Source organism: Saccopteryx leptura, chromosome 3 (genome assembly GCF_036850995.1).
Source record: "Saccopteryx leptura isolate mSacLep1 chromosome 3, mSacLep1_pri_phased_curated, whole genome shotgun sequence".
NCBI lineage: Eukaryota > Metazoa > Chordata > Mammalia > Chiroptera > Emballonuridae > Saccopteryx > Saccopteryx leptura.
Genome location: NC_089505.1, coordinates 138847895 through 138870795, shown reverse-complemented (window position 1 = coordinate 138870795; position 22901 = coordinate 138847895). Strand labels below are relative to the sequence as shown.

The 22901-nt window shown below is 40.4% G+C and overlaps 1 protein-coding gene and 2 pseudogenes across 4 annotated transcripts in view; all 3 read left to right on the top strand.

Annotated features, from left to right (window-relative positions):
• JAK1 (Janus kinase 1) overlaps positions 1-22901 on the top strand; it is a 157265-nt gene that overhangs the window by 66972 nt on the left and 67392 nt on the right. The gene's annotated exons all lie outside the window — the stretch shown is intronic.
• On the top strand, positions 12080-17488 carry LOC136398326 (heat shock protein 105 kDa-like; annotated as a pseudogene).
• On the top strand, positions 17717-19078 carry LOC136398325 (heat shock protein 105 kDa pseudogene; annotated as a pseudogene).

Sequence of the window (22901 nt, the reverse complement as noted above, 5' to 3'; positions counted from 1 at the left end):
TGTCATCTATTTTAATCATTAAAACTGTTTACACTATCTTACCAAAGTGGACTTGGGTCTAAAGGCATTGCTGTCAAGTTTACTATACTTTGGATCCACTAACATGCATTTCCTCAGTGCTGAGAGTAGAAGTTTGTTGGCAAAGAAGTTTTGAGTATGTGCATTTGAGAGAGAAGGGTAAAAGGTAAAAAAATCAAGCACAAAGATGAAAGGCAGCAGTATTTACTACTCCCCCAACCCCTTTTCTTTAAAATTTCAAAAAGTATGGAGTCGTGGGAATGATCCTTTCCTACATATGTGGAGATCTGGGTTCAAGACCTAGCTGTTGTCATTTACTTACTCTGTGAGTCAGATCACCTCTCTGACCCAGTATTCATGCACTTTTCAGTGAGCATTCATTGTGTGTCAGACATTGCACATACAATGGAGGCTGAAACTGCTTGAGTCCTGCCTCTTGGTTGCTTGTGTTAAGAAGATGGTGACTAGGAATGGATAGTAGCAATGGAGGTAGTGAGAAATTGTTGGATGTGTGACACATTTTGAAGCTAGAGCTGATAGAATTGTGGATGGTTTAGATGTGGGGTGTGACAGAAATAGGTATGTCAAGACTGACCTCTGGTTTTGCTGAAACAGCATGGGGAATAGTGGTGGCATTTACTGAGATGAGGAAGAGGGAGGATGTGTGTGCTGTTGTTGAAGGAATCAAGTTTTTATATAGGCTTTAGATGCTTACTAGTTTGCCAGGTGGAGATGTTGAAGAGGTAATTAGGGATTTGAGTTGGGACTTCTGAGATAGAAGTTGGGAATTGTCAGCACATAAATGGCATTTGAATCATAAAACTGGGTATGATTGGTGATGTGTGTGGATAGAGAAAGGGTGAAGATCAAGGTCTGAGTCCTGGGGCCCACCAGCATTAGGAGAGTGGGATATGGGGGAGCTTCTAGCCTCTGAAAATGAGGATGCTAGAATCTGACCTCTGTTTCAAAGTTGTGATAGGGATTGTGTAAGATACTGCACGTGAATACATACTGAAAATTATTTATTGCTTAATTGCATAAATATATAGGAGTAGGTAAGTTAGGTAGGGAAATCGTTTTCCTACTTAATTTTTCTTTTCAAAATCTGTTTGCATGAGATTGTGTGAGGATGTGTGTGAATTTAGTATGATATATAGCAGAGGTTCCCAATGTGTAGGTTCTGTAAACGGGGGGGGGGGGGGATTTCACAACAGGCCAACCACACAACATAGGCTTTAAATATAATTCCTACCTTCCTTTTTTTTCTTTCTTCCCTCCCCTTCCCTTTCCCTCCAGTCCCCTCCCGGAAAATATACAGCAGAGGTATCATGAACTATTACCGTTAACAGGGTAACTCATTCTCAAAAAATTTAACACTGATACTTGACGCATGTATAAAACTTTATATGTATTAAGTATGAAATGGATACAGTTGGTGTTGTCTGTTTTTGTGAACAGGTATGTGCTTGAGATCCCAAATCTTAGTAAGCTGTTTGAACTTGCCATCATCTCACTTTCTGCCACCTCCCTTCTCTGACATCTTCTCTTTACTGGGAACGAGGCAGGGTTTCCTGAAAAGTGGGCGCTCTTCTGGGAAGACTCCGTGGCCAGCTGCCAGTGTGTCCTATAACTTATCCAGTCACATGCTGAAAAGAGAAGACTTGCAAAAAGATTGAGGAAGAAAACAAGAAAATCAAATGGGTCGAAGGGAGAAAAAGCAAGAAAGCCAAGAGGAATTAAGGCAGAGGATCATGTGGGACACAGCTGGGGAAAGGTGCCTCCACTGTTCCCTGAGTAACTTTTCTTTCCTTGAGGTATTTTCTTTGTGCCCACCTGCTGTTTTCTGAATTGCAAAGACTTTCCCCAGGTGTTTGGATTATTGAGAAATAGGGTAATGTAACTTGGCCTTGACATTACCGTCCAGAAACCTGTTTGAAGTGACATTGCAAAAATGCCCTGTTCTCCTCCACTTTTATGGTACCTCTTTAGTCTGATCTGATTATTCTGAATAAACCTATGCTTATATTTATTCAATTTTAGGACATGTGAGAAAAAGGGGGAGGTAAGGGGAGAGGGGAACAGAGAAATGAATATAATTAATTAAATGAATCTATGATTGAATGATTGAATGCCTCTTCTGAAGAATCAGGTATATTAAATTATCTGCCCAGGAAAGAAGGCTTCCTGAGATTGACACTAATAGATAAATTTATAGAATTTCAAAGGTGAAAGACAGCATAAAGTTCATCTGAGTTAGACTTTCAAAATATATATTACATTAAAAAAGTACCTAGGTTAAATAATTTTGCAAAAGTCAAAGACTCACTGCCTTTGTAAACATATTAAAGTCTGAGTGTTCTTATTAAAAATACTGTTTAAATTTGTTTTACTAGTGTTTTCTTAATTTATTTCACTATGGACCTCCATTTTCCTTCTCCTTATTTTCTAAGTAATTTGTATATATAACAGTTATCATTGCATAGAAATACAAAGTTCTAGAAAACAATTTGGGAATGTTGGTTTAATCCAGTGGTCGGCAAACTTATTAGTCAACAGAGCCAAATATCAACAGTACGACGATTGAAATGTCTTTGAGAGCGAAGTTTTTTAAACTTAAACTATATAGGTAGGTACATTCCTTATTGAGGTAGTGCCTGCACGTGGTATTTTGTGGAAGAGCCACACTCACGGGGCTAAAAAGCCACATGTGGCTCGCAAGCCACGGTTTGCTGACCAAGGGTTTAATCTAATCCTTACATTTATTTTGAGCTTGCCACTGAACTTCTCATGGATACATTTATTTTGAGCTTGCCACTGAACTTCTCATGGTCTTCGTCCACATTTATAATATGAGTAGATTGAATGAATTAATCATTAATATCATTTCTGGCTATAATGTTTTCTGGTTTAGACTTATCAACTGGTAAATCAACATTCAGAAAGTTATGTGTGCCTGACCAGAAGGTGGTGCAGGGGATAGAGCGTTGGCCTGGGATGCTGAGGACCCAGGTTTGAAACGCCGAGGTTGCCAATTTGAGCACAGGCTCATCCGGCTTGAGTGCAGGGTTGCTGGCTGGAGCGTGGAATCATAGACATGACCTTATAGAGGCTGGCTTGAGCCTAGCCATTGCTGGCTTGAAGCCCAAGGTCATTGGCTTGAGCCAAGGGGTCACTGGCTCAGTTAGGACCTGCCTGGTCAAGGCACGTAGAAGAAAGCAATCAATGAACAACTAAGGTGCCGCAACTATGAATTGATGCTTTTCATCTCTCTCCCTTCCTGTCTGTCCCTTCTATCTGTCTCTTGCTAAAAAAAAACAAAAACAACTAATAAGCTATGTGTGTTTCTGTATTCAAGAATCTTGTCTTTCATGTTCCTCACTATAACCATAGTACCTAGTACAATACCTGCTACATAGTAGCATCTCAGTGTCATTAAACAAATTCTTACCTATTCATTTTCAGAGCACTGTGCCAGCTAATCCTTGAGGACATAGGAAAGAAAAGATCTTGTTCTTGCCCTCCAGGAACTAGTAGTCAAGTTGGTGACTTTCCCAAGAGCATGGGATGTGCCTGGGAGGGAACCTAAATTAGATTTTGATTGCAGTAATCTGTAGGATGGAGATACACTGAAGTCATTTCTGACTTAGTCAGATGTGTTGACTAGAGAGCAAAAGTGGGTGGTATTAATATAACTTTCATGGCAAAAGGTGTTATTTCAAGTTCCTGTCACAATAGCAGTCACTGCGTCCCTTTATCCCATGCAAGGACTTTATTGCCAGTACTAGGAGATATACTATACGTAAATTAGTATTATTCCCATTTTCTTTTTTAAACTTTTGTGATAATTTTACATTTTTTTTCCTTTCATACATTTCTAGCATGTTGTTCATTTTAGACCTTCCAGTCTCCAACAGGTCAACATAGATCATTCCTTCATTTGTTTATATTTAACATATAGCATTGTATTAGTATTAGGTATACAATGTAATGATTAAATACTATATAGATCAGGGTAGTCAACTTTTTTATACCTACCGCCCACTTTTGTATCTCTGTTAGTAGTAAAATTTTCTAACTGCTCACCGGTTCCACAGTAATGGTGATTTATAAAGTAGGGAAGTAACTTTACTTTATAAAATTTATAAAGCAGAGTTACAGCAAGTTAAAGCATATAATAATAATTACTTACCAAGTACTTTATGTCAGATTTTCGCTAAGTTTGACAGAATAAATCTTTATAAAACAACTTACTATAGTTAAATCTATCTTTTTATTTAGACTTTGGTTGCTCCACTACCGCCCACCATGAAAGCTGGAACGCCCACTAGTGGGCGGTAGGGACCAGGTTGACTACCACTGAGTTAGATTGTGAAATGATGACCACAATCAATATAGTTAACATTCTTTACCACACGTAGTTTTAAAAAAATTTCTTATAATGAGAATTTTTAAGATTTATTCTCTTAGCAGCTTTCAAATACACAACATGGTATTGCTAACAACAGTTACCATGTTATACCTTACATTTCTGGGACTTATTTCTCTTATATCTGGAAGTTTGTATTTTTTTTACCACTTTCATCCATTTCTCTCACCTCCCAATCCCTCCACCCCACCTCCCCACCTATAGGCTCATTTTTTGTTTGTGTTTAGATTCCACATGTAAATGAGACAAGTACAGTATTTGCCTTTCTCTGTCTGACTTTCACTTAACATGATGCCCTCAGCTCCATCCATGTTGTTGCAAATGTCAGAATTTCCTTCTTTTTTATACCTGAATAATATTTCACCGTGTCTGTCTGTAGGTACGTGTGTGTATAACATTTTCTTTATTCATTCATCGATAGGCACATAGCTTGTTTTCTGTGTCTAGGCTATTATTAATAATGCTGCTGTGATCATGGTGGTTGCAGATATCTTTTTGAGTTAGTGTTTTTATTTACTTTAAATTAATACCCTGATGTGGAATTGTTGGATCATATGGTACTATTTTTGATCTTTTTGTGGAACCGCCATACTGTTTTTCCATAGTGGCTGTACCAATTTACATTTTCACCAACAGTGTGCGCAAGGGTTTCCTTTTCTTCACATTCTCAGCAACACTTGTTATTTGTTTTTTTTGATAATAGCCATCGTAACTGATGTGAAGTGATATCTTATTGTGGTTTTGATTTTCTTTTCTCTGATGATTAGTGATGTTGAACAACTTTTCATGCACCTGTTGGCCATCTGTATGTCTTCTTCAGAAAAATGTCTATTCAGATCCATCCTCTGCCCATTTTAAAATCAAATTGATTGATTTGTATTAAATTATGTAAATTCTTTATGTATTTTGGATATTAACCCCTTATCAGGTATTTGATTTGCAAATATTTTCTTCCATTCAGTAGGTTGCTTTTTTATTTTGTTGACGTTTCCTTTGCTGTGCAGAAGAAACCTTTTAGCTTGATATAATCCCCACTTGTTTGTTTTTGCTTTTGTTACTTTTGCCTTTGATGTCAGATCCAATAAGTCATTGCTAAGACTGATTGATGTCAAGGAGTTTACCACTTAATTTTAGTTTTTAATTACAGTTTGCATTCAACATTATTTTGTGTTAGTTTCAGCTGTGCAACCTAATTGTTAGACAATCATACACTTTACGAAGTGTTACCCCTGATATTTAGTGGCACCGTGCATGATTATCTCAGTACCATTGACTATTTCCCATGCTGCACTTTACATCCCCGTGACTGTTTTGCAACTACCAATTTGTACTGCTTCTTTCATCTTTTAACCCATCCCCCAAGCCCCTGCCCTTGTCCCACATCTATCAGTCTGTTTTGTGTGTCTATAAGTCTGTTTCTGTTTCGTTTTTTCAAGTCTACATATAATTGAGATTGTATGATATTTGTTCTGCTATGTCTCCACCTAATGTTTTAAGGTGTTTTATGGTTTTTTGTTTGTTTGTTTTTGTATTTTTCCGAAGCTGGAAACGGGGAGGCAGTCAGACAGACTCCCACATGTGCCCGACGGAGATCCACCCGGCATGCCCCCCAGGGGGCGATGCTCTGCCCATCTTGGGGCGTTGCTCTGCCGCAATCAGAGCCATTCTAGCGCCTGAGGCAGAGGCCATGGAGCCATCCTCAGTGCCCGGGCAAACTTTGCTCCAGGGGAGCCCTGGCTGCGGGAGGGGAAGAGAGAGACAGAGAGGAAGGAGAAGGGGAGGGGTGGAGAAGCAGATGGGCGCTTCTCCTGTGTTCCCTGGCCGGGAATCGAACCCTGAACTCCTGCATGCCAGGCCGACGCTCTACTACTGAGCCAACCGGCCAGGGCCTGTTTTATGGTTTTAAATGTTATGTTGAAGTTTTTAATTTATTTTGAGTTAACTTTTGTGTATGGTGTAAGGTAGTGGTTCTGTTTCACTTTTTTGTGTTTGTCCAATTTTCCCAACACCATTTATTAAAGCCCACTTTATAGATAAAGGAATTGAGACAGATTTAGGAACAGGTCTAAGTTGACATACCTCCTGAATGAAAAGTCAGAATTAGAACCCAGGTGTGTGATTTTAAACTTTGTGCACTTAACCATTAGGCTTCCTGCCCTGCCACTTAATTCTCATATCTTTCATTATCCCATTCATAATAAAAGCTCACATTAAAAAGGTTTAGAGGCTGTATATATTTCTAGAAGAGATTAAGAAAAAGGGGCAAAGGTTACATGCTAGCCTCTTGGAAAGAAGCTGCCATATAATACTTTGTATCCCATTGGCCAGAATTTACTCACATGACTATCTTGCTGCAAGGGAAGCTGGCATTTGTAGTCTTTATTGTGGACATCCATGTGCACAGCTAAAAATTATTGAAGAAGGGGAGGAACAGTCTCTACAACTAGCAGTCTCTACCACTCCCTCTTAATTGCGGGGCTCTATTGCCCAAGCATCCCCGTCTTCTTATGACCTTTGGTTAGTAGATTATCCCTTCTGCCTGTCATACCTTCACCGTCATCCTTTTGACTCTTTTCATCATCATTTAAATGTCCTCAAGTCTCTCTTAACCTGCTGTATCACAATACAACAAAAGAACAAAAATCTGTGTATAAAGGCATTGTGTATCCTCAGTGTTCATATTATTCCTAGATCCTTATGCAGGACATAAGATGTAGAAGTTTAATAACTATTGGTTGAGAGAGAAAATGAATAAGGAGTGGAAACATTGTCCTTTAGCTTTTATCAACTGGTCGTGAAGGAGATGCTGATAAACAGTAGGGCTGATTTTACAGCTGAGAGTACTAGAGAGAGTAGACTATATTGGCTATTGTGGTTTTACCGCTTACTAGCTACACTTGGCAATGGCATTTGGCAGTTCAGTCTTTATGAACCCCAGTTTTTTCATTTGAAGAAATGAAGGTTCTCCTGACCTCACAAGGTTGTTATTATGATTAAACAAGAAAACTGTGTTAAAGAATACATTCCTTGTAAAGTAGTACAACCAATATGGAGGAAAGTATGGTGGTTCCTCAAAAAACTGCAAATAGAACTACCTTATGACCCAGCAATCCCTCTACTGGGTATATACCCCAAAACCTCAGAATCATTGATACGTAAAGACACATGTAGCCCCATGTTCATGGCAGCACTGTTCACAGTGGCCAAGACATGGAAACAACCAAAAAAACCCTTCAATAGAAGACTGGATAAAGAAGATGTGGCACATATACACTATGGAATACTACTCAGCCATAAGAAATGATGACATCAGATCATTTACAGCAAAATGGTGGGATCTTGATAACATTATACGGAGTGAAATAAGTAAATCAGAAAAAAACAAGAACTACATGATTCCATACATTGGTGGAACATAAAAACGAGACTAAGAGACATGGACAAGAGAGTGGCGGTTACCAGGGGTGGGGGGAGGGAGGACGCAGGAGGGAGGGAGGGAGAGAGTTAGGGGGAGGGGGAGGGGCACAGAGAAAACTAGACAGAGGGTGACGGAGGACAATCTGACTCTGGGTGAGGGGTATGCAACATAATTTAATGACAAGATAACCTAGACATGTTTTCTTTGAATATATGTACCCTGAATTATTAATGTCATCCCATCAACATTAATAAAAATTTATATATATATAAAAAAAAAGAATACATTCCTGATAGTACTGTTTTCTGCTTTCTGTGGTGATTTTTAAGGTCAGGGGGTATCTTTCGCTCTATTTTATTTCTCTAAAATGATTTTAAATAAATGCCTTCATACAATAGAATATTATTCAGCTATAAAATGGAACAAAATATTAGTAAGTACTACAACATGAAACCTTGACAACATTGTTAGATAACAAAGGCCATATATTACGATTCCATTTATATGAAATGTCCAGAATAGGCAAAAATATTAATGATTGCCAGGGGATGTGGTAGGAGAAAACAGAGAGTGACCTCTAATGGGTTTTCATTTAGTGGTGATAGTTGTACAATTTTATAAATATATGAAAAGTCATTGATTGTACTCAGTAAATGTAAATGCTTTACAGGGCAATATAATTGTAAATAAGAATATTTTAAAACGATGTCTATAATTTTGGCTCACAATTTATCAGATTATTCTGTAACAGAAATCAACACTTGCTTAATACCTTGTATGAACTTGAGTTTTTTTCATTGATGGCTCTATTAAATTGACTTGACATACTATATTAGACTTTATTATTTTAGATGAAACTCAGCATATTGAGAAATGTCAGGGTTTGTTTTCCTTATTTAAAAGAAGAATAAGCTGTGGGCTCATTGATGGGTACCACATTGGGGAGAGATATAAAAATACAAAGTTAAATAGTTTTTCACAATTTACTTAGGCCTATAACTGCACATTTAATATTATGAAACAGTTTCTGAACTGCAAGCTAGTGTATATAGTGTTCACATGGATTAAATGAGTACTTTGAGAGGGAAGTGGGGATGGTTAGAGAAGGCATCCTGGAAAAGGCAGTGTTTAACTTCAGCATTTGTTTCTTCCACAAGCATTTATTGCTGTCCCCTAGGCATTGTTCTTTGGTGCATAGAGCCAGGTAACAGCTACAGCCCCTACCCCCCAACCCCCAGAGGGTTTCCGAAGGTGGATGCTCAGGCACACACACAGTGGAGAGGACAACTCTGCACACAGTTACAGAGCAGGATTATAAGTGCTGCTATACAGGTAAGCACGGGGAAGCCTGGATGGAGGAGATGCTCATCTTTTCTAAGAGAGGAAATAAAGGAGTTTAAAATGAGAGGGTAAGATTTCAGCTTTGCAGTTTAGAAATATGACTGGCTGCATTGTGGAGACTGCAGTAGAGGCAGATGAGAACTTTTCAGGTAGGAACTTTTCAGGAGACTGTTGCCCTAATTTGAGAGAGAAATCATGGAATGATGGAGAGAAGTGGACGAAGACAAAGGAGTTGGAATGATTGTGGCTTATTCCCCAGTTGGATGTGTAAGCAGTGTGTGACTCCCAGGTCCACTTTCCACTGGACCATTGTCTCTTCCATTTCAGCCTGACCCCAGCCTGCCTCCTCAGTCTTGTTTTCTGCTTTTCTTTATGACTGTGCTTAAATCTTCTGCTTACTGTCCCCGAGACAGGCTTGGTGATTTTCTGCCTGATGCCTTTGATCACATCTTTTATCTTCACCTAGAATGGAGTTCACCTCTCCTCTTTACCTGTTTAGATCTCTGATTTATAGGATCATTCTGTACTAGAATGATCTCTCCTCTGATGTCATAGCACTTAATATTTCTATCACTCATTAGCAAGTAATTACATTTTGCTTTGTCACATCTTTTTTTGTGAGGGGGGGAGAGAGAGAGAGAGAGAGAGAAGAGAGAGACAGGAAGGGATAGAGATAAGAAGCATCAATTTATAGTAGCAGCACCTTAGTGCACCTTAGTTGTTCTTGATTGCTTTCTCATACGTGCCTTGACCAGGGCGCTCCAGCTGTGCCAGTGACCTGTTACTCAAGCCAGCGACCTTGGTGTTTCAAACCGGGGTCCTCAGCGTCCCAGGTCTGTGCTCTGTCCACTGCGCCACCGCCTGGTCAGGCTGCTTTGTCACATCACTTCATTACTTTGGGTCATTAGTATGTCATGAACTGTTTTAAAGATACAGCAGGTAGGTAATGTATTGATATGATGGTTTAAATAGTGAGCTAGGAATTGGCTTTTCTGAACCTGGGTCCCAGCCCTACCCTCCTGTATAGCCTAGGGGAATTACTTCCCCACCCTGATTAGAGTAATAAGACACAGTTGTAGACTACTTGGAAAATCTTAAAAAGCATGCAAAATGACGTAATCACTAATACCACAAGCGCCTACGAGAATCCTGTTAACACAGGTAATTTTCTTACAGTAGTCTCCTCAGCCTGCATCATTTTTCTCTCTCTAGGATTATTTGCATGTATCTATGCAACATGAGATCATCCTCTATGTGCTATTTCATAACCTACTTTCTTTATTAATATATTTTGGGGTTGCTGAAGCAAAATGAGGATTTTTAAGTCCAAATTGATATGTGGACCACGTTGTCCTCAAAGAAGATTGCACCAAAATACTGAATAGTGATTATCTCCTGGGAGTAGGGAGAACTTTTGCTTTTCAGTGATACTTTTCTATATTCTTGAATGCATATTGTTATTATCGTGAGTCTAAGTAACTTTTCTAGTGTGAAGATCATGGTAATTCTTACTGCTACCTAGTCCAGGCTTGTATCTACATTTAAAAAGAACTACCATCTTTATTGGTTGGATTAAAATGGCATTCTGTTACTTCATTGGTAAAAAGTTGACCTTTTCACCATGATCATTTGTCTTTTTCTGCTTAAATTATTTCCATTTTCTTTGCCTCCAGATGACTTGGATTTGAGTCCCAGTTAATAAATTACATGTGACCTTTAACTAGTCACTTAATATTTCTAGGCCTTAGTTTGCTTATGAATTAAAAATAAGAGGAGTGATACTTAAAATTACTGAGGATTAATAGAGATTGTGTTTTGAAAGTGCTTTGTAAGCTGTAAAAAGTATACACAGAGGGTTCTCAGGTTATGGCAGTCTCAACATATGACGTTTCGAGTTTACGACCCTCACTCCCATAAAAACTTAAAAAAATTGAGACATGAGTGTTTCAGCTTACGCTGTTAGCCATTGTACTTATGGACTACATGGGCGAACTGGTTTGGTGCACACAGTGGGAGAATATGCGGTAACGTGGCACATGAGTGCGGGAGTCGGCGTCCCCAGTACGCTTACCCATGCCGTTTTGGACTGTTAAAAGTGCAAGTTGCTTTTTTCCGTTTGTGTTGCTTTGTCGTTTCTTCTTTTACTACAGTACAGTGTATAGTACAGTATATTTAGTCCTTTTCTTTTTTCTGTGGCTTAGCTGTATTTTTATGTTCTAGATTATGATTTTAGGCTGTGTGTTAGGATATGTAAGTGACTTAGGCTAGGTTGTGTTTCAATTTACACCAAAATTCGGCTTATGTCACTGTCGTAGGAATGGAACTGTGTCATAACCCAAGGGCTTCCTGTAATTGTATTTACTGATTTTTTTTATTGATTCTGTATTGATTTTGATTAGTTAATGGCTATGATGGTTAAACCAACTTTGCTTTTTTGCATCCATTTGGAGAAAGGCTGAAAAGGCAAGGTTTCTTTATTAATATTTATTTTGGTGCAGTGTGGGATCTGAGAGATTTGGCATCAAGGCCTGGTTTGTGCTGCTTTTCTACTACTTATTAACTGTGTGTACAGGTATAGTGCACTGTACAAATGCAGTTCTTTAGTTCAAGCCTAGAAATGTTCAGGGACTACCTGGCTGACACACATCAGAGAATTCTGTGAACTAACGAAACATTTCATGCAAGTTCATGGAGACTGTTTAAATGGATAATAGTAGGGAGCTTGTTTCTGCAAATTTCACTGACTGGGTCGCCCACCCCCATTCCACCCCTCAAATTTTTGTGGAAATAAAATTGGTCAGAAGTGTGATTCTAAGGCCTGAGAAGGTCTGATACGGTCTTCTGAATCATCAAAGGCAGATAAACTTCCACTCAACATGATTTTTGTGGATTCTGTTATATTTAAATCCCTGGGAACATGGGTAGTGCTGTCAGCTGTCCAGAGCACTGAGTTCCGGACACTAGGAAAGCAGCGCAGAGTAATCAGCTCTACTGAGTATAGATGGCCTCCTGCCTCCTGCTTCTGACTCTGTTCCCTTGCATCCAAGGACAAGATGTTACAAAAATAATTCAGAGTGACTCCCAAGGGTAGTCCTGAGACCACAGTCGTCCCTTAGACTGTGCCCATGGAGGAGGATGAGTCACCAGCAGCACGTTGGTCCCCCGCCCCATTTCCCATGCTGTGTGTGAGTAAAGGCCCCAGCCAGGCTCTTCAGTCTTGAGGAGAAAAGGCGCTGGGAAAGTTTCCTCTGACTCACTCACAGTGTAATTCGTAGAAGAAAACTTAGCTTCTCTCTCTCTCTCTCTCTCTCTCTCTCTCTCTCTTTTTTAAAGAAAGATGTTTCTTCTTCATGTGTAAGAGTGTGTGTGTGTATAGTAAGGTGGGGTTCGAGTATGGAGTCCACAAATGAATATTCGAATTAGCTTTTACTGGTAGCAAGGGGACTATTTGCTCAGTTAACTTTAATTGTCCTGGGATATTCACACTTCAGGGAAGGGGGGAGCGGGGATATCAGTGTACTGTGCCTATATATCCATCAAGGACTAGTTGATTCATTTAAAATACTTAAAACAAGGGATATTATTTTTCCTAATTCAATTGCAAGTGTCCTTAAGCCTTTCCCACCCATTGCCTTGTGTCTGAGAAGCCCCCACCTTCCTATAGCACACACTCATGTACAAGGGAGATTTTCTTGTTTCTGAAGAATTCATGTGAGTCTGAGGGTTCTCCTTGAGGGCTGTCTCCTCAAAGGAAAGTCCAGACCCCTTGGGTGTGGACATTTGTGTTCCACTGTAAGCTGGCCTCAACCTTTTCTCTTTCCTCATTTCTGTTCTACACAAACCTTCTGCTCAGTCTCCAAAGGATTACATACTACCTCTTTCCCTCTTTGCTATATTTCATGTTTCTATGATTGGGCATGTTTCTGTTGATTGGCTGCTTTTCTCACCCTGTTTATATCTTCCCCAGTTCAAATCCCACCTTCTCCATAATGGTCATACTATTATATGCCTACTCTGGGCCAGGTGTTCTACCAGACATATATATATTTCTCTCAGAGTTTAAAACGTGCTATAAAATAATTACTATTATTCTTATTTGAAATTGAGAAAACACCCACAGAAAATTAAAAAGTGACTGAACGTAGCTACTGAGTGGCAGGGCCAGTGTTTGGGCTCAGGTCTCCTTGATCTTAACATTGAACTCCACCACACTGGTCTTCCTTGAAGTCTTCTGGGTTGGTCTAGGTACGCCAGCCCCACCTCACACTTTCTCTGAATATGCTTTTTGCCTTGGCTGGATGTGTCTTGTGTTTGCAGTCAGTCGTGTATTATTACCTTGCCACATTCTTGGGTTGCTCTTTGATGACATACCTTTTCTTGTGTTCTTTTGTTCCTACCAAGCTGTGCTTCACAAGCTTTTCATGATAAATTTTGGCTTGTTTATTTTACTTAATGAATGATGTCCAGAACAAGTGAGTTATTTCTCCTAGTTGTTATTATGTTTATTTTTCTGTTTAGTCCAATTAGTCATTAACACCCTACCATAATATTTAACTCAACAGTAGTCTTAGCAAATTATCCTCCTTTCCTCTATTTTTTCATTTATGTTTCCTTGAAAAGAGAAACGAACCATCATGGCTGGAGTCTCTGCTGTGTCGTCGTCCCCCCCCCCCCCCCCCCCGTCCCTATAAATAACCAACAGGAGAATTAAATGGGATGAATGAAGACCAGACATTGCCACTAAATAGTTTGGTCCAATGAGTTGCCATTTTAGCTAAATTCAAGTGCTGTCTGTTAGACAAGGGCTATTTGATAAAAGAATTGTGGTTGTAGTCATGCTCTGAACCTGCTTGGGACCTCACTTCAAGGGTACAATAGAGTGTCTCATTCCAGTTCTGTCTTATGTGCAGAGTATAAAATGAGCGTTTATTTTGGGAAAGGGTAGTCGTGTCTGATCATCCTTTTCAGTTCATTGCTATATAAAAATAATTATAGTTGCTACAAAAGACTCCTATCTAATTCATGTCATCTATCTAAACCTGTAAGACTTGGAAAGCTCCCCCCTCCACAAAAACTCCCATTGATGGTCATACATTGAACATTTTTCTGTGTTCATAATGGTTATTTCTGTGAAATATTTTGAAAATTTTGCGCAGTTGCAGAGTAAACGGAATGAATTTGGATTCTTTAGGTTCCTGCAGAGCATCACTAGGGAATGTGATCACAAAGTTGGAGACTGGGGACTATGGGAATAAATCATGGGTAAGAATAGTGGTTATTGGCAAAATTTTATTTTTATTTATTTATTTTTAATTAGGTATAACACTTTTTGTGTATGTGACAGAGACAGAGAAAGGGACAGATAGGGACAGACAGGAAGGGAGAGAGATAAGAAGCATCAGTTCTTCATTGAGGCACCTTAGTCTCTTTAGTTGTTCATTGATTGCTTTCTCATATGTGCCTTGACTAGGGGGCTACAGCAGAGTGAGTGACCCCTTGCTCAAGCCAGCAACCATGGGGTCATGTCTGTGATCCCACACTCAAGCCAGCGACCTTGTGCTCAAGCTGGATGTGCCTGTGCTTAAGCCAATGACCTTGGGGTCTCGAACCTGGATCCTTCCCTTTGTGTCCCAGTCCAATGCTCTATCCACTGCGCCACCACCTGGTCAGGCTATTGGCAGAATTTCAGACTGTGGATTGTGGTCAGAAAGATTTGAAAAGCTCTTGTAAAGCATGGTGATTAACACAGGTTCTTAGGATATCACATAGTGATGCACAGCCCTTAGTGGATTCTCAGCTGATGCTACAGACAGCTGGGACAGAGCGGGGAGGAGAGTGAGAGGTGATGGCCCAGTGCTCGGCAGGAGCGGTGATCTGCTGATCAGCCTGCTGCCTTGGTGAAGACCAAGTGCATTACTCTCTGAAGAGCTCTGCCTGCAGTTTAAGATTAGAGACCAAGTGGCACGTGGAGGGGCTGCTGGAGGGACCGGTGAGTAAATGCCGCAGATTCTGTTAAGTTCTGATCAGTGTGATACATAAGGCTGAGGAGTTGAGACCTCCCCTTTATGGTCAGTAAATGAGGAGCGAGGAGCGGTTACGGCTCCCGGCAGTCACTGGGATGGCCCGTGGAGACCCAGTACTTTGTGCCTCTGGACAAGCCCTCTGCGAACTGCCATTGTCCCCAGGAAGCCAGGGTGCCTGAGTGACAGAGGAGTGGTAGGACCCCACAGAAGCCGGGCACAGTGGCTAGAGGACGTGGACTCAGACCCTGTGTGGAGGTACACCGCGAGCCAGTCATGTTGGTGGTGGGTGCCTCCCAGATGTAGCAGCTACATGTGGGAGTGGCAGGTGCCTTCCAGAGCTGATACATTGCGGTGGCCTGGGCTGGGGTCATTGAGACCATCGCCAACGAGTTCGGTGACCGGTGCACTCCATCAGTCATATCATTTGGATCAAAAAACAGAACAATTGGAGTTGAAGCCAAAAATTAGTAAATCACTCATGCAAACAATATGGTGTCTAACTTCAAGGTTTCATGGCTGAGCAGTCAATGACCCCTTCATTCAAAAAGAGAAGGAAAACTTGTTATGATTTGGTTCCGATGAAAGATAGTGGAGTTGGAATATAATGTACATGGATGAAGAGCATCTGTTTAGTGTGGAACAGATAACAGCCATGCTGTTGACTAAGTTAAAAGAAACTGCTGAAAGCAACCTCAAGACACCAGTAACAGACTGTGTTATTTCAGTCCCCTCTTTCTTCACAGATGCTGAGAGGAGTCCTGTATTAGATGCTGCACAGATTGTTGGCCTAAACTGCTTAAGCTCATGAATGACATGACAGCTGTTGCTTTTAATTATGGAATTTTTGTTTGTTTGTTTTTTTAGATTTTATTTATCCATTTTTAGAGAGAGAGAGAGAGAAGGGGTGAGGAGCAGGAAGCATCAACTCCCATATGTGCCTTGCCCAGGCAAGCCTAGGGTTTCGAACCAGTAACCTCAGCATTCCAGGTTGACACTTTATCCACTGTGCCACCACAGTCAGGATAATTACGAATTTATAAGCAGGATCTCCCAGGCCTGGATGAGAAACCTCGGGTAGTGGTTTTTGTTTATACGGGGCACTCAGCTTTAAAGCTGTCTGCCTGTGCTTTTAACAAGGGAAAATTGGAGGTACCAGCAACAGCCTTTGATCCTTCCTTAGCAGGAAAGTGTTATGAAAAGTTAGTAGGACATTTTTGTTCAGAATTTAAAACTAAGTACAAGTTGGGTGCAAAATCCAGAATTAGAGCCCTTCTTCATCTGTATCAAGAATGTGAGAGGCCCTGGCCGGTTGGCTCAGCGGTAGAGCGTCGGCCTGGCGTGCGGGGGACCCGGGTTCGATTCCTGGCCAGGGCACATAGGAGAAGCGCCCATTTGCTTCTCCACCCCCACCCCCCTCCTTCCTCTCTGTCTCTCTCTTCCCCTCCCGCAGCCAAGGCTCCTTTGGAGCAAAGATGGCCCGGGCGCTGGGGATGGCTCCTTGGCCTCTGCCCCAGGCGCTAGAGTGGCTCTGGTCGTGGCAGAGCGACCCCCCGGAGGGGCAGAGCATCGCCCCCTGGTGGGCAGAGCATCGCCCCTGGTGGGCGTCCCGGGTGGATCCCGGTCGGGTGCATGCGGGAGTCTGTCTGACTGTCTCTCCCCGTTTCCAGCTTCAGAAAAATACAAAAAAAAAAAAAAAAGAATGTGAGAAATTGGAAAAAGCTAATGTGCCCCAACAGTATGGACCTCCCACTGAGCACTGAGTGCTTTATGAATGACCAGGATGTGTCAGGAAAGATGAACAGGGCACAATTTGAAGATCTCTGTACTAAACTTCTGCAAAAGATAGAAGTTACCCTTTGTTTTGTTTACTGATGGAACAAACTCAGCTCAAAGTAGAAGATGTGAGTGCTGTTGAGATAGTTGGAGGTGCTACATGAATTCCAGCTGTGAAAGAAAAATATTGCCAGATTCTTTGGAAAAGATGTGAGCACAACACTCAGTGCAGACGAAGCAGTGGCCAGAGGCCATGCATTGCAGCCTACAGTCCTGTCTCCAGCATTTAAAATCAGGGTTTTCAGTCATGGATGGAGTTCCTTTTCCAGTAAGTATCTCTGGTCTGGAGTCACAATTCAGAAAACACTGAAGGTGTTCATGAGGTGTTCAGTCAGAACCACGCTGCTCTCTTCTCCCAAAGTTCTCATCTTAAGAAGCAGGCCTTTTGAACTTGAAGCTTTCTGTTCTGATCCTCAAGAAGTTCCATGACTAGAAGCAGAAATAAGCCGCTTTGTAGCTCAAATGTTTCTGTGCAGAAAGATGGAGAAAAATCAAGAGTGAAAGTGGAAGTATGAGTCAATACCCATGACGTTTTCACCATCTCTGCAGTGTCTATGGTAGAGAGTGTCCCGGCTGACGGCAGTGAGCTGCCTCTGTTGAGGCGTACAATGAAGTATCAGAGCCAGAGCCCTCCAGAAAACCCAGATATGGAGGAAAATGTCCAGCCAAGATAGCAGTGAAGCTGGAACACAGCCCCAGGTACAAACAGATGTTCAACAGACCTCACAGTCTCCCCTTTCACCTGACCTTACCTCAGAAGATAACAAAACCCCAGATGCTGACAGCGCAAATGAAAAGTTGACCAGCCTCCAGAAGCTAAAAAACCCAAAATCAAGGTAGCTGCCTTTTTTTTTTTTTTTTCATTTTTCTGAAGCTAGAAACAGGGAGAGACAGTCAGACAGACTCCCGCATGCGCCCGACCGGGATCCACCCGGCACGCCCACCAGGGGCGACGCTCTGCCCACCAGGGGGCGATGCTCTGCCCATCCTGGGTGTCGTCATATTGCGACCAGAGCCACTCTAGCGCCTGGGGCAGAGGCCACAGAGCCATCCCCAGCGCCCGGGCCATCTTTGCTCCAATGGAGCCTTGGCTGCGGGAGGGGAAGAGAGAGACAGAGAGGGAAAGCGCGGCGGAGGGGTGGAGAAGCAAATGGGCGCTTCTCCTGTGTGCCCTGGCCGGGAATCGAACCCCGGTCCTCCGCACGCTAGGCCGACGCTCTACCGCTGAGCCAACCGGCCAGGGCCAAGGTAGCTGCCTTTTGAGGCCAACTTGGTCTGATAGAGACCTGCTCAAGATGTACTTTGAAATAGAGGGTAAGATGATCATGCAAGATACATTAGAGAAGGAAAGAAGTGATGCTAAAAATGCAGTGGAGGAATATATGAGTTCTGGGACAAACTGTGTGGATCATATGAAAAATTCATTGGCGAGCAACACCATCAGAACTTTTTTGAGACTGCTCACAGAGACAGAGGGCTGGCTCTATGAAGAAGGAGAGGACCAAGGGAAACAAGCCTATGTGGACAAGTTGGAAGAATTACTCCAATTAAAATTCGATTTCAAGAAGCCGAGGAATGGCCGAAAACATTCAAAGAACTAGGACAGAGGCTGGCTGTGCCAAGATAGCAGCCAACTTCAGAAACAAAGATGAGAAATATAACCATATTGATGAGTCTGAAATGAAAAAGACTGAGAAGTCTGTGAATGAAGTGATGGAGTGGATGAATAATGTCACAAATGTCCAGGCTACAAAGAGTCTTGATCAGGATCCAGTTATACATGTTCAGGAAATTAAAGCAAAAATAAAGGAGTTGAATAACACCTGTGAACCTGTCTGAACACAACCCAAGCTGAAAATCGAATTGCCCAAACTTGAAAGAACTCCAAATTGCCTAAACACTGATAAAACGGAAGATGATTTAGATCAAGGGAAAAGTGAGTTTGGTGCTGAACCTCCACATCAGAATGGTGAACGTTACCCTAATAAGAAGAGCTTCATTAATGTGGACTTGGACTAGATAACATTAAATTGGCTTCGTCTTTTGATTCATAAAATATTTTTGCCATATTATGTGACTACATAATATATTGAGACTATATTTCCTTTTTTAAGGATATTTAGAACTGTTGTATGTTTTATGGGAAAAGAAAAAGCTTAATTTATGGGACATAGCAGAAGCAGTCTTGAGAGGGAAGTTCATAGCATTACAGGCATGCCTTAAGAAGGAAGAAAAAGCTAAAATAAACAACCTAACTCTTTACCTAAAAGAACTAGAAAAAGAACAGCAGATAAAGCCCAGAGGAGGTAAAGGGAGGAAATAATAAAGATTAGAGTGAAAATAAATGACACAGAGACTAAAATAAACAATATAAAAGATTAATAAATCTAAGAGCTGGTTCTTTGAAAAGGTATGTAAGATTGACAAACCTTTCACCAGACTCATTAAGAAAAAAAGAAAGGACCTAATAAATAAAATTAGAAATGAAAGTGGAGAAATAACAACTGCCACCAATACAAAGGATTGTAAGAAAATACTATGAAGAACTATATGCCAAAAAATTGGACAACCTAGGTGAAATAGATAAATTCTGAGAAATATACAATCTTCTAAAACTCAATCTGGAAGAATTAGGAAACCTAAACAAACCGATTAAGACAAATGAAATGGATAGTTACCAAAAAAACTCACAGTAAACAAAAGTCCTGGACTGGATGGCTTCACAGGCGAATTTTATGAAACATTCAAAGAACTAGCACCTATCCTTCTCAAGGTATTCCAAAAAATTTAAGAGGAGGGAAGACTTCTAAGCTCATTTTATGAGGCAAGCATTATCCTCATTCCAAAATCAGGTAAAGACACTACAAATAAAACTATAGGCCAGTATTCCTGATGAACAAAGATGCTAACATTCTCAACAAAATATTAGCAATCCAGATCCAGCAATACATCAAAAAGATTATGCATCATGATCAAGTGGGATTTATTCTGGGGAGGCAAGGCTGGTACAATATTTGCAAATCAAAAAATGTGATTCATCACAAACAAAATGAAGGATAAAATTCATATGATTATATCAATAGATGCAGAAAAAGCATTTGATAAAATCCAGCACCCATTTGTGATCAAAACTCAGCAAAGTGGTAATACTGGGAACATACTGCAACATAATAAACGTCATCTATGACAAACCAACAGCCAACTTCATACTCAGTGGGCAAAAATTAAAAGCAATCCCCCTAAGATCAAGAACAAGGCAGGGGTGCCCCCTTTTACTCCTCTTATTCAACATAGTTCTGGAAGTCCTAGCCATAGCAGTCAGACAAGAAGAAGAAATAAAAGGCATCCAAATTGGAAAAGAAGTAAAACTGTCATTATTTGCTCATAACATGAAACTGTACATAGAAAACCCTAAAGTCTCAGTCAAAAATCTACTAGACCTGATTAATGAATTTGGCAAGGTGGCAGAATATAAAATTAATATTCAGAATTCAGTGGCGTTTTTATACACCAACAATGATCTGTTTGAAAGAGAAATTAAGGAAACAATCCCCTTCACTATTGCAACAAAATAAAGTACCTAGGAATAAATTTAACCAAGGAGGTAAAAGACTTATACTCAGAAAATTATAAGACATTGAAAAAAGAAATCAAGGAAGATACAAACCAGTGGAAGCATATACCATGTTCATGGATAGGAAGAATTAACATTATTAATATGTCTATATTACCTAAACCAATCTACAGATTCAATGCAATTCTTAGTAAAATACCAATGGCATACTTCACAGATCTAGAACAAATATTCCAAAAATTTATACAGAACCAAAAAGAACCCAAATAGCCTCAGCAATCTTGAAAATGAAGAATAGAGTGGCAGGTATCACACTTCCTGATATCGAGTTGTACTACAGGGCCATTATATAAAAACAGCTTGGCATTGGCATAAGAACAGGCATACAGATCAATGGAACAGAACAGAGAACCCAGAAATAAACTCACACCTTTATGGTCAATTTTTATTTGACAGAGGAGGCAAGAGTATACAATGGAGTAAAGACAATCTGTTTAATAAATGGTGTTGGGAAAATTGGACAGGTACATGCAAAAAAAATGAAACTAGATCATCAACTTAAACACCATTCACAAAAACAAACTTAAAATGGACAAAAGACTTAAATGTAAATCGCAAAACCATAAAAATCTTGGAAGAAAACATAGGCAGTAAACTCTCAAATATCTCTCAAAGCAATATTTTTGCCTCTATCTCCACAGGCAGGTTAAATAAAGGACAAAATAAACAAATGGGACTATATCAGACTAAAAAGCTTTTCCACAGCAAAAGACACCATTAACAAAATAAAAAGACAATCCACACAATGGGAGAACATATTCACCTATATGTCTGATAAGGGATTGATGATCAAAATTTATAAAGAACTTTTAAAACTCAACACCACGAAGATAAACAATCCAATTAAGAAATGGGCAAAGGAACTGAATAGACACTTCTCCAAAGAGGACATATAAATGGCCAATAGACATGTGAAAAAATATTAAGCGTTACTAATCATTAGAGAAATGCAAATTAAAACCACAATGAGATACCACCTCACACCTGTCAGAATGGCTTTCATTAACAAATCAACACACAACAAGTGCTGGCAAGGGTGTGGAGAAAAGGGAACCCTCTTGCACTACTGGTGGGAATGCAAACTTGTGAACAGTATGGTGTTTCCTCAAAAAATTAAAAACGGAACTGCCTTTTGACTCAGTTATCCCACTTTTAGGAATATATACTAAGATTCCCAAAACACTAATTCAAAAGAAGAAATGCACCCCCATTTTTATTGCAGCATTGTATACAATAGCCAATATCTGGAAACAGCCCAAGTGTCCATCAATGGACAAGTGGATAAAAATAACTGGTACACATACACAATGGAATACTGTGTGGCCATGAAAAGAAGGAAATCTTACCTTTTGCGACAACATGGATGGACCTGGAGATTATTATGCTAAGTGAAATAAGCCAGGCAGAGAAAGACAAATATCCTATGATCTCACATATATGTGGAATCTAATGAACATGGTGAACTAAGGAACGGAATAGAGGCAGAGGAGGGGTCATGGGGTGCAGAGGGACAACTGTCAGAGGGGAGGGGGATGAGGGGATGGGATCAGAGAAGGTGAAGGGATTAGTGAAATTATCTATACATAACACATAGATACAGATAACAGGACAGCAAATCCCAGAGGGAAGGGGGGGTGGGAGTCGGGGAGGGGGCAAAGGAGGTGTAATGGGGGCATGTTGAGGGGTGAGGGAGTTATATTGAGTGGGACACTTGAATCCATGTTAACACAATAAAAAATAAAAACTTATTTTTAAGAAAAGAAAGAAGAATTAAAAAAAAAAAAAAAAGAGAAACCTTGTCGGCAGTCTATTTCAAAGCTAAACATAAAAACTGATTAATTTCTTAGTTGAGGAGAGGTGTAGAGACCCATGTAGGAAAACATTCTCTTGAGACTCCCTTTTCTCCCCCAGCTTCACTTATGTTTTGAGTCAGTAGCAGAGTGCCTTTGGGGTATCAGTTAGAGCAGGGGTCCCCAAACTTTTTACACAGGGGGCCAGTTCACTGTCCCTCAGACCATTGGAGGGCCAGACTATAAAAAAAACTATGAACAAATCCCTATGCACACTGCACATATCTTATTTTAAAGTAAAAAAAACAAAACGGGAACAATTACAATATTTAAAATAAAGAACAAGTAAATTTAAATCAACCAACTGACCAGTATTTCAATGGGAATTATGCTCCTCTCACTGACCACCAATGAAAGA